At 38.0% G+C, this 12,196-nt stretch overlaps 1 protein-coding gene across 8 annotated transcripts in view; it reads left to right on the forward strand.

Annotated features, from left to right (window-relative positions):
- Window positions 1-12,196, forward strand: part of IQCH (IQ motif containing H) — a 281,126-nt gene that overhangs the window by 103,268 nt on the left and 165,662 nt on the right. The gene's annotated exons all lie outside the window — the stretch shown is intronic.

Below are 12,196 nucleotides of genomic sequence, written 5' to 3' on the forward strand. Positions count from 1 at the left end.
CTACTTCAACATCTCTCGCATCAGTCACATCCACAGGCCATTCCAATAGTTCAGGTCCTCATCATCTTTAGTCTGAACTCTTTAAAATAGCCACCCAATTGGTCTCTCTGCTTCAAATCCCTCCAAACTCTAATTCATCTTCTACAAGTCTGCCAAGTAAATTTCTTAAAGCTTTGGTATGACCATATCACCCCTGCCCCACAACTTTGTTGCTCCTATTACCAAATGCAAATGTCTCTGGATACTTAAAACACCTTTCACAATCCAGGCCCAAACTACCTTTCCAGCCCTGTGGTGCATTTTATGGTTCATTTTGTGGTTCATCCTAACTGGCCTTCTTACTTTTCCTTCAGCATAACACCCTATCTCCTATTGCCTTTATACTGACTATCCTCCATATGTTGAAAATACATTTCCTTGTTACCTCCACCCCTTATAAAACTCTAGTTTTCTTTAAAGCTCAGTCTAAGTATCACTTCAGAGTAACCCAAATCCCAAAGCCAATTGATATGAGAATCTTTCCTTGGTGGAGATCCTAATTGAATCTAAGTGGGGAAAATAAAAGAGGGGGAGGGTATAAGGGAATACAGGCAGATATAGTCTGTTTTATTTCACTTTCTTATTGCTATTAGCAATGAAAAACATATAGAAAAATATTCAAGAGTTTTGTGGTTTGTGAAGGAGACAGGAGAATAAGAAACCTAGAAACTAATCTCTGTCCTGCACAGACCAAGAAGGTGAGACACCTGGTTCAAAAGTCACATATGACAGCAATGGAAAGAAAATTAAGTTAACTGATTCCTTGAACACTTTTTTGTAAAGATTTTATTTATTTTGAGTTTTACAATTTTTCCCCTGATCTTACTTCCCTCCCCCCACCCCCCACAGAAGGCAATTTGTCAGTCTTTACATCGTTTCCATGGTATACATTGACCCAAATTGAATGTGATGAGAGAGAAATCATATCCTTAAGGAAGAAATACAAAGTATAAGAGATAGCAAGATCAGACAATAAGATATCAGTTTCTTTTCCTAAATTAAAGGTAATAGTCCTTGGTCTTTGTTCAAACTCCACAATTCTTTCTCTGGATACAGATGGTATTCTCCATCACAAATAGCCCCAAATTGTGCCTGATTATTTCACCAATGGAATGAACAAGTCCATCAAGGTTGATCATCACCCCCATGTTGCTGTTAGGGTATACAGTGTTTTTCTGGTTCTGCTCATCTCACTCAGCATCATGCAAATCCCTCCAGGCTTCCCTGAATTCCCATCCCTCCTGGTTTCTAATAGAACAATAGTGTTCCATGATATACAGATACCACAGTTTGCTAAGCCATTCCCCAACTGAAGGACATTTACTTGATTTCCAATTCTTTGCCACCACAAACAGGGCTATGAATATTTATGTACAAGTGATGTTTTTACCTTTTCATCATCTCTTCAGGTTATAGTCCCAGTAGGGGTATTTATTGCTGGATCAAAGGGTATGTACATTTTTGTTGCCCTTTGGACATAGTTCCAAATTTCTTTCCAGAAAGGTTGGATGAGTTCACAGCTCCACCAACAATGTAATAGTGTCCCAGATTTCCTACAACCCTTCCATCAATGATTATTATCCTTTCTGGTCATATTGGCCAGTCTGAGAGGTGTGAGGTGGTATCTCAGAGAAGCTTTAATTTGCATTTCTCTAATAAGTAATGATTTAGAGCAATTTTTCATATGACTATGGATTGCTTTAATCTCCTCATCTGTAAATTGCCTTTGCATATCCTTTTACCATTTGTCAATTGGGGAATGGCTTCTTTTAAAATTTGACTCAGTTCTCTGTATATTTTAGAAATGAGTCCTTTGTCAGAAGCATTAGTTGTAAAGTTCTTGAACTCTTAATAAAAATTGAAGCCATATCAGAATGAAGTTACATTGGATGGAAGCATGAATCACCCTTAAATCCCTTTCTTATAGCTCCTGTCCCAGATTTACACCAACTTCTGTCCTTAAAGTCATATGCCCACTCTCCACCCCCAGTCCTTCCTCAGGCACAGACACCAAACCCAGTAACATAAAGATGGGCAAGGTCTCATTCTCATTGCCAGGTGGGACCAAGGAAAATTGGAATGAAAGGTTTCCCATCTCACCACAATAATTCATAGTAACACTACTATTAATCCCTTATTGTGATTTCTAGTCCTTTACAGTCTGTATTATAATTACCATTCTATCTCAGTCTTAAAATCATGATATGCCATTCTCATGTTTCACTAGGTACTAATTTCTTGTCTTTTCACACTCCCACCCCCATCAAACACCTTCTTATATTTCTTACCCACAAATCTTCATCCATAGATACCACTTGCCAACTGCTTTCTTAACATCTTCTCTAGAGCTACTTAGAAAATCATGACATTGACATCTTTTCTCTTGGCGATAATGTCAGCTTTGATGAGTTCACTTATCCCCTTTTTGCAAAAGGATCCCAAATAAATCTAGATTTAGTCCAAGTCTGTCTCCTTAGTTTCAGTTGTACATTCCCAATTGATTACTGAATATATCCAAAGGGTTGACCCATAAACATATCAAACTCAACATGTGCAAAACAGAACTCATTCTTTTTCCTTATATCCAACAATCCTCTGTATTTGTTTTGCTCAGTTTACCTCCATCATTCTAGGTTTCTAAATTCAGAATCACCCTTCTCTTCCTTTTCTCTCATCTTACACATGTCCATTCAGTTGCTAAATCTCATTAATTAAATACAAAAATTTATCATTTTCCTCCCCTTCTCTTCACTCACATGACCTCTACCAGCCTCATAGCATCTTACCTGAACTGCATATGATTCTGAGTCTTGCTTTGCTCATAGTAGGCATTTAATAAAAGTTTATTGATGGACTGGACAACCTCCCTAATTGGCTTTCCTGCTTCCAATCTCTCCACATTGATATCAAAGTAATCTTCAAAAAGTAACCCTTCTCATAAATCAATAGGGGCTCCCAATTGTCTCCAGGATAAAGTACAAATCGTGGGCAGCTAGGTAGTACAATGGATAGAGCACTGGCCCTGGAGTCAGGAGTACAAAATCATTCTCAGACACTTAATAATTACCTTAGCTATGTGATCTTGGGCAAGTCATTTAACCCCATTGCCTTGCAAAAAAAAAAAAGTCAACCAAAAAATCTCTTCATTTTGGGCATTTAGCCTTTTATAATTTCACTCAAGCTTGTCTATACAAGTTTATTTACACTACTTCCCTTTATGTACTCTATGTTTCCAGCCAAACTGTACTATTTACTATTCATCAAACTTGCCTAGTGATCTCTTACCTCTGAAATTACTCCTCATACCTGGCCTACAACTTTCTCCTCTCTTCCACTTCTTAGTATCTTCTGTTGCCTCTCAAGCTTGATTCAAGCATCACCTCTCCCATGAAACTTTTCCTAATTACGCTCTTATTTTGGTTCTTCTTTCCTCTTGAAGTTACTTTATATTTATTAATATGTTTGCCCATTGTATCTCCCAGAAGGTGTAAAATGCTTGAAGAGAGGGGATGTTCTTCATTTCTGTCTTCATATCCCTAATGTCTAACCCACAGTAGATACTTTAGAAATGCTTGTTGAAGAGGACACACCCAAGATGTGGAGTATGGGCAGGGACTCACCAGAGCAGTCCCCAATTCTCTTCTAAGCAATATTAGAATAATGCTTCAAAATGAATTCAGGAGCAGCAGAACCAACAAAAGGACAGGGTAAAACAATTTTCCAACCCAAGATACCTTGGAAGGTTGACTGGAAAGATCTGTCTCACTGGAGTGAGAGTGGAATACAGTCCAGTGCAAATATAGGCCGTGTCCCTGCAAGCCAGCAGCAGCGGGTCACCTGAAGGTGACGGATTTAGCAGTGGTAGCAAATCTCAGGAGCCCTTAGTCTATAGATGATAAGGAGGTTGGGCCACTGATCAGAAGGAGATTACAGGTGAGTCTTTGCTGGCACTGGGAGCAGGAATCTCTTGCACAGCCCATAAAATGGTTCCAGATCATAATCCCCTCAGGATAAGGAGGAATACTACTGGGAGCAAGGACCATGGTCACAATCTCAGAGTGCAAGGGGAGGGGGGAAGGGAGAGGTAAAAGGGGTTAAATTATCTCACATAAAAGTCACAAAAGAGCTATGATGCAGGGGGAAATTGGGGTGGGGGAAGGGTAGCAAGCAACACTTGAACTTGAACTTTAACTCAGACAAGGAATAACACATATTCAGTTGGATAAAGATATTCTATATTTCACTCTACAGGGAAGTTGGAAGTGAGGGAAATGAGAGGAGAACAGCACTTAGAGAGGGCAGGTTGAATGAGGTAGTGAGGGGCAGGATGAAAGGAGAGAGAGAGACAGAGATAGAGAAAGAGAGAGAGAGACAGGGGGAGAAAGAGAGAGAGAGAGAGACAGAGAGAGAGAGAGAGAGAGAGAGACAGAGAGACAGAGACAGAGAGAGGAGAGAGAGGGAGAGAGAGAGAGAGAGAGAGAGAGAGAGAGAGAGAGAGAGAGAGAATAAATGGGGAAAAGCTGGAGGGAAAGGCAGTTAGTAATCATAATTGTGAATGTAAATGGAATGAATTCATTCCTAAAAAGCAAATAGCAGAGTAGATTAGCAATCAGAATCATATAATATGTTGGTTACAAGAAACACAACTGAAGCAGAGAGACACACAGAATACCACAAAATCTATTATACTTTAGCTGAAGTAAAAAAAACAAACAAACATAGGTATTAATCATGATCTCAGACAAAGCAAAAGCAAAAGTAGATCTAATTAAAAGAGATAAGCTGGGAAACTACTTTTGACTGAAAGTAGTACCATAGATAATAAAGTAATATCAATACTAAACAAATATGCACCAAGTAGTATAGAATCCAAATTCTGGAAGTAGACAGTAAAACTATGCTGTGAGGAACCTCAACTTTATCCCTTTTACAGTTAGATAAATCCAATAAAAAAATAAACAAGAAAAAAATTAAGGAAACAATTAGAATCTTAGAAAAGTTCGATATGATAGACTTCTGAAGAAAATTGAATGGGAATAGAAAGGAGCCTGCCTTTTTCTCAGCAGTACATGGCATCTACTCAAAAACTTTCAGTCTATTATGGCATAAAACCTCACTAGAAAATACAAAAAAGCAGAAATATTAAATGTATCTTTTCCAGATCATAATGCATTCAATAAAGAGTCATAGAAACAGATTTTAAAATGAATTGGGAACTAAATCTAATCCCAAAGAATGAATGTGTCAAAGAATAAATCATAGAAATAATAATTTCATAAATGGTAACAACAACAATGAAACAATATACCAAAATTTAGGGTATACAGAAATTTTATATCTCTAAACATATCAATAACGTAAAGGAACAGATAAATGAATTAAGCATGCAACTAAAAAATTATTAAAAAAAATTTAAATCCCTAATTAAACACCAAATTGGAAATCCTGAAAAATCAAAGAAGAGATTAATAAAATTAAAAATCAGAAAACCATTGAACTAATAAATAAAACTAGGAGTTAATTTATGCAAAAAGCTAATAAAAATAGATAAACCTTTGGTTAATTTGATTTTTAAAAAGAGAAAAAAATCAAATTACCAGTATCAAAAATGAAAAGGGTGAAATCCACCACTATTGAAGATGAAATTAAAACAATTATTAGCTATTTGCCCAATTATATGCCAAGAACTCTAACAATCTAAATGAAATGCATTACTATTTATAAAAATATAAATTGCTCAAATTACTGAAAGAGAAAATCAAAGACTTATATAATGCTTAGAAAAAATATTTTGAAAGAGTCCTTAATGAACTCCCTAAGAAAAAATACCCAGGACAAACAGGTTCCCAAGTGAATACAAAACATTTAAAGTAAAATTCTAGTACCATATAAACATTTGGGAAAATAAGCAAGAGTCCCACCAAATTCCTTTTATAAAACAAATATGGTGCTGATGTCTAAACCATGAAGTACAAAAACAGAGAAAGAAAATTATAAACCACTTTTTTTAAATTTACAAACCAAAGAAGAGAGGAAGAAGAAGAATGAAAAAAAGAAATGAGAATCATTCAGGAAAATTATGAAAAATTGACCAAAGAAATCAACTCCTTTAAAAGGAAAAATAACCACTAAGAAAAAGAATGTAACTCTTCAAAAAATAAAATCAACCAGTTGGAAAAGGAATGCAACTCATCTAAAACTCAAATTGAACAAATGGAAAAAGAATGTAATTCTTCTAAAATTCAAATCATCCAACTAGAAAGGGAATGCAGTTTCAACAAAAATTAAAGTTAATCAACTGGAAAGGAAACACAAAATCTAACTGGGGAAAAAAAAAAGCCCTAAAAATTAGAAACCAATGAATCTATGAGACTACAAGATTCCATTAAAGTCAAAAAGGTTGAAAAAAATTGAAGTAAACATAAAGTACCTTTTAGGAAAAACAAAACAACCTGAAAAATAAATTCAGGAGAGATAGTTTACAAATGTTCAGGCTACTAGAAAGCCTAGATCAAAAAAAGATCCTGGAAATATCTTTCAGGATATTATCTGGGAAAACTGTCCAAATATGCAAGATCAAGAAGACAAAATAGCCATTGAAAACATATGCAGAACTCTTCCTGAAAGAGACCCCAGAATAAAAACTCCAAGGACTGTCATAGCCAAATTCCAGAATTCTCAAATAAAAGAGAAAATGGTTTGTTGGTTGGTTCTTCAAAGAAGACCAAAATGACATTACTAAATTTGAGATAAATTCTGGTGACCTACTGGCTGATCAGACCAATATGAATTCAGAATGCTCTACCACAGGTTGGGCACAAATAGTCCATGTGAACACCTGGGGTGGGAACTCTAAACTTATGGATGTCACATTTCCTTTGAGCTGCTTCAATTCTGACTTCTTCATGGAGTGCAGCACCCTCACTGATGAGGGCATGCCTTGCTGGGCAATCTCTCCCATGTTGTACAATCAATTTTAAAGTTCTTCAATGAGACCTTCAGGATGTCTCATTTTGCTTCTTCTGATCACCTAGTGAGCATTTGCCCTGTGTGAGTTCTCCATAAAGTGTTTTTTTTTTTTTTTGGCAAGCATATATCTGGCATTCTAACACAGTGTCCAGCCCTTCATAGTTACACTCTCTGTAGTAATATTGGGATGCCAGGCAGTTTAGCTCCAGAAAGGACCTCAGTATCTTGCATCTTCTCCTGCCAGGTGATCTTCAGAATCTTCCTAAGACAATTTAAATGGAAGCAATTCAGTTTCCTGTCATGGCATTGGTAGTTTGTCCAGATTTCACAGGCATATTGCAATGAGATCAGCACAATAGCTCTGTAGTCCTTCAGTTTGGTAGTCAGTCTAACACCTCTTCTCTCCCATACTTTCTTTCGGAGCCTCCCAAATACTGAGCTAGCTCTGGCAAATGCATGTGTCAAGCCCATTGTCAATGTGTACCTTCTTGAAAAGGACACTGCCAAGGTAAGTGAACTTATCCACAGTACTCAAAACTTCTCCATTTATTGTAATCGATGGTTCCACCTAGGGATGTTGTGGTGCTGGCTGATAGAGCACCTGTGTTTTTTCTGTGTTATTAGACCAAAATTAGCACAAGAAGTAGCGAATCAATCCATACTTTGTTGCATCTCAGCTTCAGAGGCTGCATTGAAGTGCACAATCATCTGCAAACAGAAGATCGTGCACCACCACTCCCTCTACTTTGGTCTTGGCTTGTAAGCTTTTCAAGTTGAAGAACTTGCCTCAGTATGGTAGTTGATCTTAAAGCCATGCTCATCCTCAGGAAGGCATTTGATAACATGGCTGAAAACATCATGCTAAAAAGTATAGGAGCAGGGGCACATCCTTGTTTTTCTCCATTGGTGACTGGGAAATCTTGAGAGCATCATCCACTATCCAGAACCTGGGTATGCCGTCATGAAATTGATGTACAATACTGATGAACTTCTCCTGGCAACCAAATTTTGACATAATTTTCCATAAACCTTCATGACTGACAGTATCAAAGGTCTTTGTCAGATCTACAAATGTTGCATACAGACCTCTGCTCTGTTCCTGGTGTATTTCCTGGAGTTATTGGGCAGCAAACACCATATTGACTATTCTCGACACTTTCTGAAGCCATACTGGCTCTCAGGGAAGTGTCCATCTTCCAGGTGAAAGATCAACCTATTTAGAAGGACTCTGGCAAGAATCTTACCAGTAATGATTAAAAGAGAAATTACCCCTTGTGGTTGTCATAGGACATTCTATTCCCTTTACCTTTATAGAAATGGACAATGGAGGCATCCTTGAATTCTTAGGGGGATAACTTCTTAATGCCATATAACCTGGAAAATTTCAGTCAGTTTTGGATGAGCCCCCAATGGACCTCCCCCCACCCCAATAGATCTCAGCTGGAATAGAATCAGCAACAGATGCTGTGCTATTTGAAAGGAGCCTAATGGCATTCAAAATTTCTTCAGTTGGAACTTTAGCTAGGGACTGATTGACTTCAATTTGAGGTAAATGGTCAAAGGCTTCTGCTTTGATTAATGAAGGTCTATTAACACTATGAAGGTGTTCAGCCTGTCTCTCTAGCATTATGTCCTTATCATTAATCAAAGTGGATACATCAGCACTGAGTAGATGAGATGAACCCTTTGTCTTCAGTCCATAAATAGCCTTCAGGGCATAATAAAAACATTTTGATTTGTTACTCTCTGCATAAAATTGAATTTCATCTGCCTTCTTACTGAGCCAAGAGTCCTGCATCTCTCTAAGCTTTGCTTGAACTTTACTTTTGATGGAGTTAAATGCTGCCTTCTTAGAAATGGATGAACCATCTTGCTGGCAAAGCCTGTGGAGTTCTTGTTTTTCATTTAGCAGCTTCTGTAGTTCCCCATCATTTTCATTAAACTCTTCTTGATGTTTGTGAGTTATTCTGGCCCATATGAGGGAATACAGTGGTGTATACCAGATCTCTGAAAGTTGCCTACTCCTTTTGTGCTCCACTGTTGCCAACTGTGTGTTGTCTCAGTTTTACCTCAGCAACAAACTGTTTCCACTCTGAGAGACACTTTACTCTCTTAACATTAATTCTTTTAATATTCATTTTGCCTTGGGGCAACTGCTTTGGTTGAATATGAATATTTAGCTTAGAGAGGATAAGTCTGTGATCAGGCCAGCACTCTATTCCATACATTGCCTTTGTCACTCTCATATCCTGTCTGTCACTTCTTCTTACTATCGCGTAATCTAATAGGTGCCATGTTTGCTTACAAGGGTGCATCTAGAAAGTTTTATTGAGTTTAGGTAAATGGAAGACAGTGTTTGTGATGAACAGGTTATGAGATGTGCAAGTCTTCAGTAGAAGGTGACCACTGATGTTGCTGTTTCCAGCTCCATTCCTCCCAAGGACTCCCTGCCATGTCTGGTAACCTGAGTCAACTCTAGCATTAAATTCCCCCAGAATTATAAGCTTGTCCTCTTTTGGTACATTGATGATAAAGGGTCTCCAGGTCTTCATAAAATTTTTCTTTAATTCCATCAGTGTTCATCATGGTGGGAACATAGACACAGATGATGGTGGCATGGTGTTTTCCTGGAAGTGCAGTCTCATTGTCATGAGCCTGCCATTCACTCCTTTTGGTAGTCATTCAAGAATGTTGACTAGACTAATTTTGATTGTAAAACCTACCCCAACTTAACCATTCCCTTTCACTGCAGTCACTCCAAAAAAATGTGTATCCAGCTGTGACTTCAATAAGCTAGCCTTCATTTGACAGCCTTGTTTCACTCAGGGTTGCTATTTGGATATCATAACTGCTGAGTTCTCTCACCACAAGAACTGTTCAATTTTCAAGTCTATTGGATCTTGTGTTGTCTATGAGTGTGCACACATTCTGTGCACCAGTGGTGAGTGGAATCTCCTTTGAAGAAGGTTTTTTTTGGGCCTCAGCTGCACTGTGAGATTCCCCACTTGCTACAGTAATCAGGCCAGGGTTAGGTAAGCAGACAATTTTTTAGGGCACCTTTTCTAGCCCCTTCCTCACATCAAGAGATGAGTAGCATAATCCTTAAAAGGGCTGCTCAGTCAGCCAAATCCTACTGCTGCTTTCATTGGAGAAATGGCTATGGCTAGGCCATCTGTGTGCAAGGTTGTGACTACAACTCCCAGTGTATCCTCACCTGGTGCTTCATCACTTGGCTGTCACCACAGGACTTTGAGGAATGGTTATGAATGATGTCTTGTTGTGTGTATAAATTTGATTTAAGTGAGGTAGGGCTGCACTAAATCAACTGACCCACTCTCTTTTCCAAAGTCATCATTATTCAGCATAGTAAGACAGAATCAAGACAACTAGTGATGACTCTTGATGCAATGGATGACCTTGGTGTCTTCGATGTCCTACCAAACTCTAAGCACTATACAGCACCTGCTTCAGCTGGGTTCATGAGCCATTGGAATGAATTGTTTTCTTCCATCCATTCCACCAGTGGATTACTTCATATGCTTGGGGTAGACACCCCCCTGCACTACTCACCGATGAGTTTGAAACTCCCTTGGTTACCCTCAATCTGGTTTAGCTTGCCTGCCGAAAAGGTTTACTTGGTTGTGGCTGCTGTGCTGTAGCTTCTTGGAGCCACAGGTTAGGTGGCTCAGGTGGCCACCAAAGGTGTAAAGCAGCCTTGAAGAGGGCTCAGCAGTCCTTATACCAAGGTACTAGTCTTCCTTGAACTCACTCTACACCCCAAAGGAGAAAATACTGCAAGCAGCAAAAGAGAAGCCACTTAAATACAAAGGAAATACAATCAGACTTATACAGGACTTATCAGCTACAACTTTGAAGGACCAGAAAACCTGGAATACCATATTTCAGAGGGCAAAGGACCTTGGATTGCAACCAAGAACTTGCTAACCTGCAAAATTCAGCACACACTGTCAGGGGAAAAGATGAATGCTCAACAAAATAGAGACTTCCAAAATTTCCTGATAAAAAGAACTGAACAGAGAATTGAATCTCCAAATACAAGATTCAGGAGAGGCATAAAAATATGAATGGAAAAGGGGGAAAATAAAACAAAACAAATGTTAGTCAAGAATATTAAATTGTATCCAACCCTGCAATGGAAGATACAGCACTTGTAACTCTTGAGAACTGTATTTCTCTTAGAATAGTTAAAGGATTGAATATAGTTGAAGAGATTGGATTTAGGAGGATATGGGTATGATTGGTTCATGTCTTTCCATTGAAGAGGACCAAGATGATATCACTATGCTTGAGACAAATAGCCCAGGAGAAAAACTAGGCTGTCTACTCTAAATTTATGTGTCTCACATTTCCTTTGACCTCCTTTAATTCTGTCTTGCTCACAGAACTTAGCACTTTCTCTGATGAAGTCATCTTATGTCTGGTAGTCCCAAGCCAATGTCTCCCATACCTTGCAATCAATTGTAAAGTTCTTAAGAAAGACCTTCAAAATGTTCCATTACTTAGAGGATCTATAGTTTATTAAATCAAAAGTGACTTGACTTTACTAGATACTTAGAGATTTGTAGTACCATAGGGGCAAAGGGTGGGAAGCTACTTAGAAGAGTTGGACATAAAGAGATTAGGAAGTGATTTTATCTTGGGCGGGGGAGTGGGTGGTTCAAATGGTTCATGAAATGATTTGGCTTTGCATGGTGCTTTGGCTCATGAGACTTTTGTGTCCATGGAGGGTACTTGAAAAGGGAGTAAGGTATAAACTGATTACTATTTGATGTGATTCACGATTCTTGAGAAATGTATTTCTAATGAGATGGAAGAGGGGAGAATAACTTAGTAACCATGAGGCAATGCTGTTAATCAATCAATCAATCAACCTTTGATTGTACTGATAGTACTTTGAGCTTATCAAGCAATCAATCAACCTTTGATAATATTTTTATCAGGTCAGATAAAAGGAGTATAATTTGATAAAAGGGTTAAAACAATAAAAACAATAAAAACAAAAAGAAGGTTAGGCATTAAGTCAATAAATAACACTAGGTGAAGAGGCACAAAGACCTATTATAATAGAGGGAAAGGAGGGAGGGTGTGAATACCAGGTAAATCCTATTCAATAGATTTGGCCCAGAGAGGGAATAAGATATATACATACCCACTTGGGCTTAAAAAT

Source organism: Macrotis lagotis, chromosome 4, assembly GCF_037893015.1.
Source record: "Macrotis lagotis isolate mMagLag1 chromosome 4, bilby.v1.9.chrom.fasta, whole genome shotgun sequence".
Lineage (NCBI taxonomy): Eukaryota > Metazoa > Chordata > Mammalia > Peramelemorphia > Peramelidae > Macrotis > Macrotis lagotis.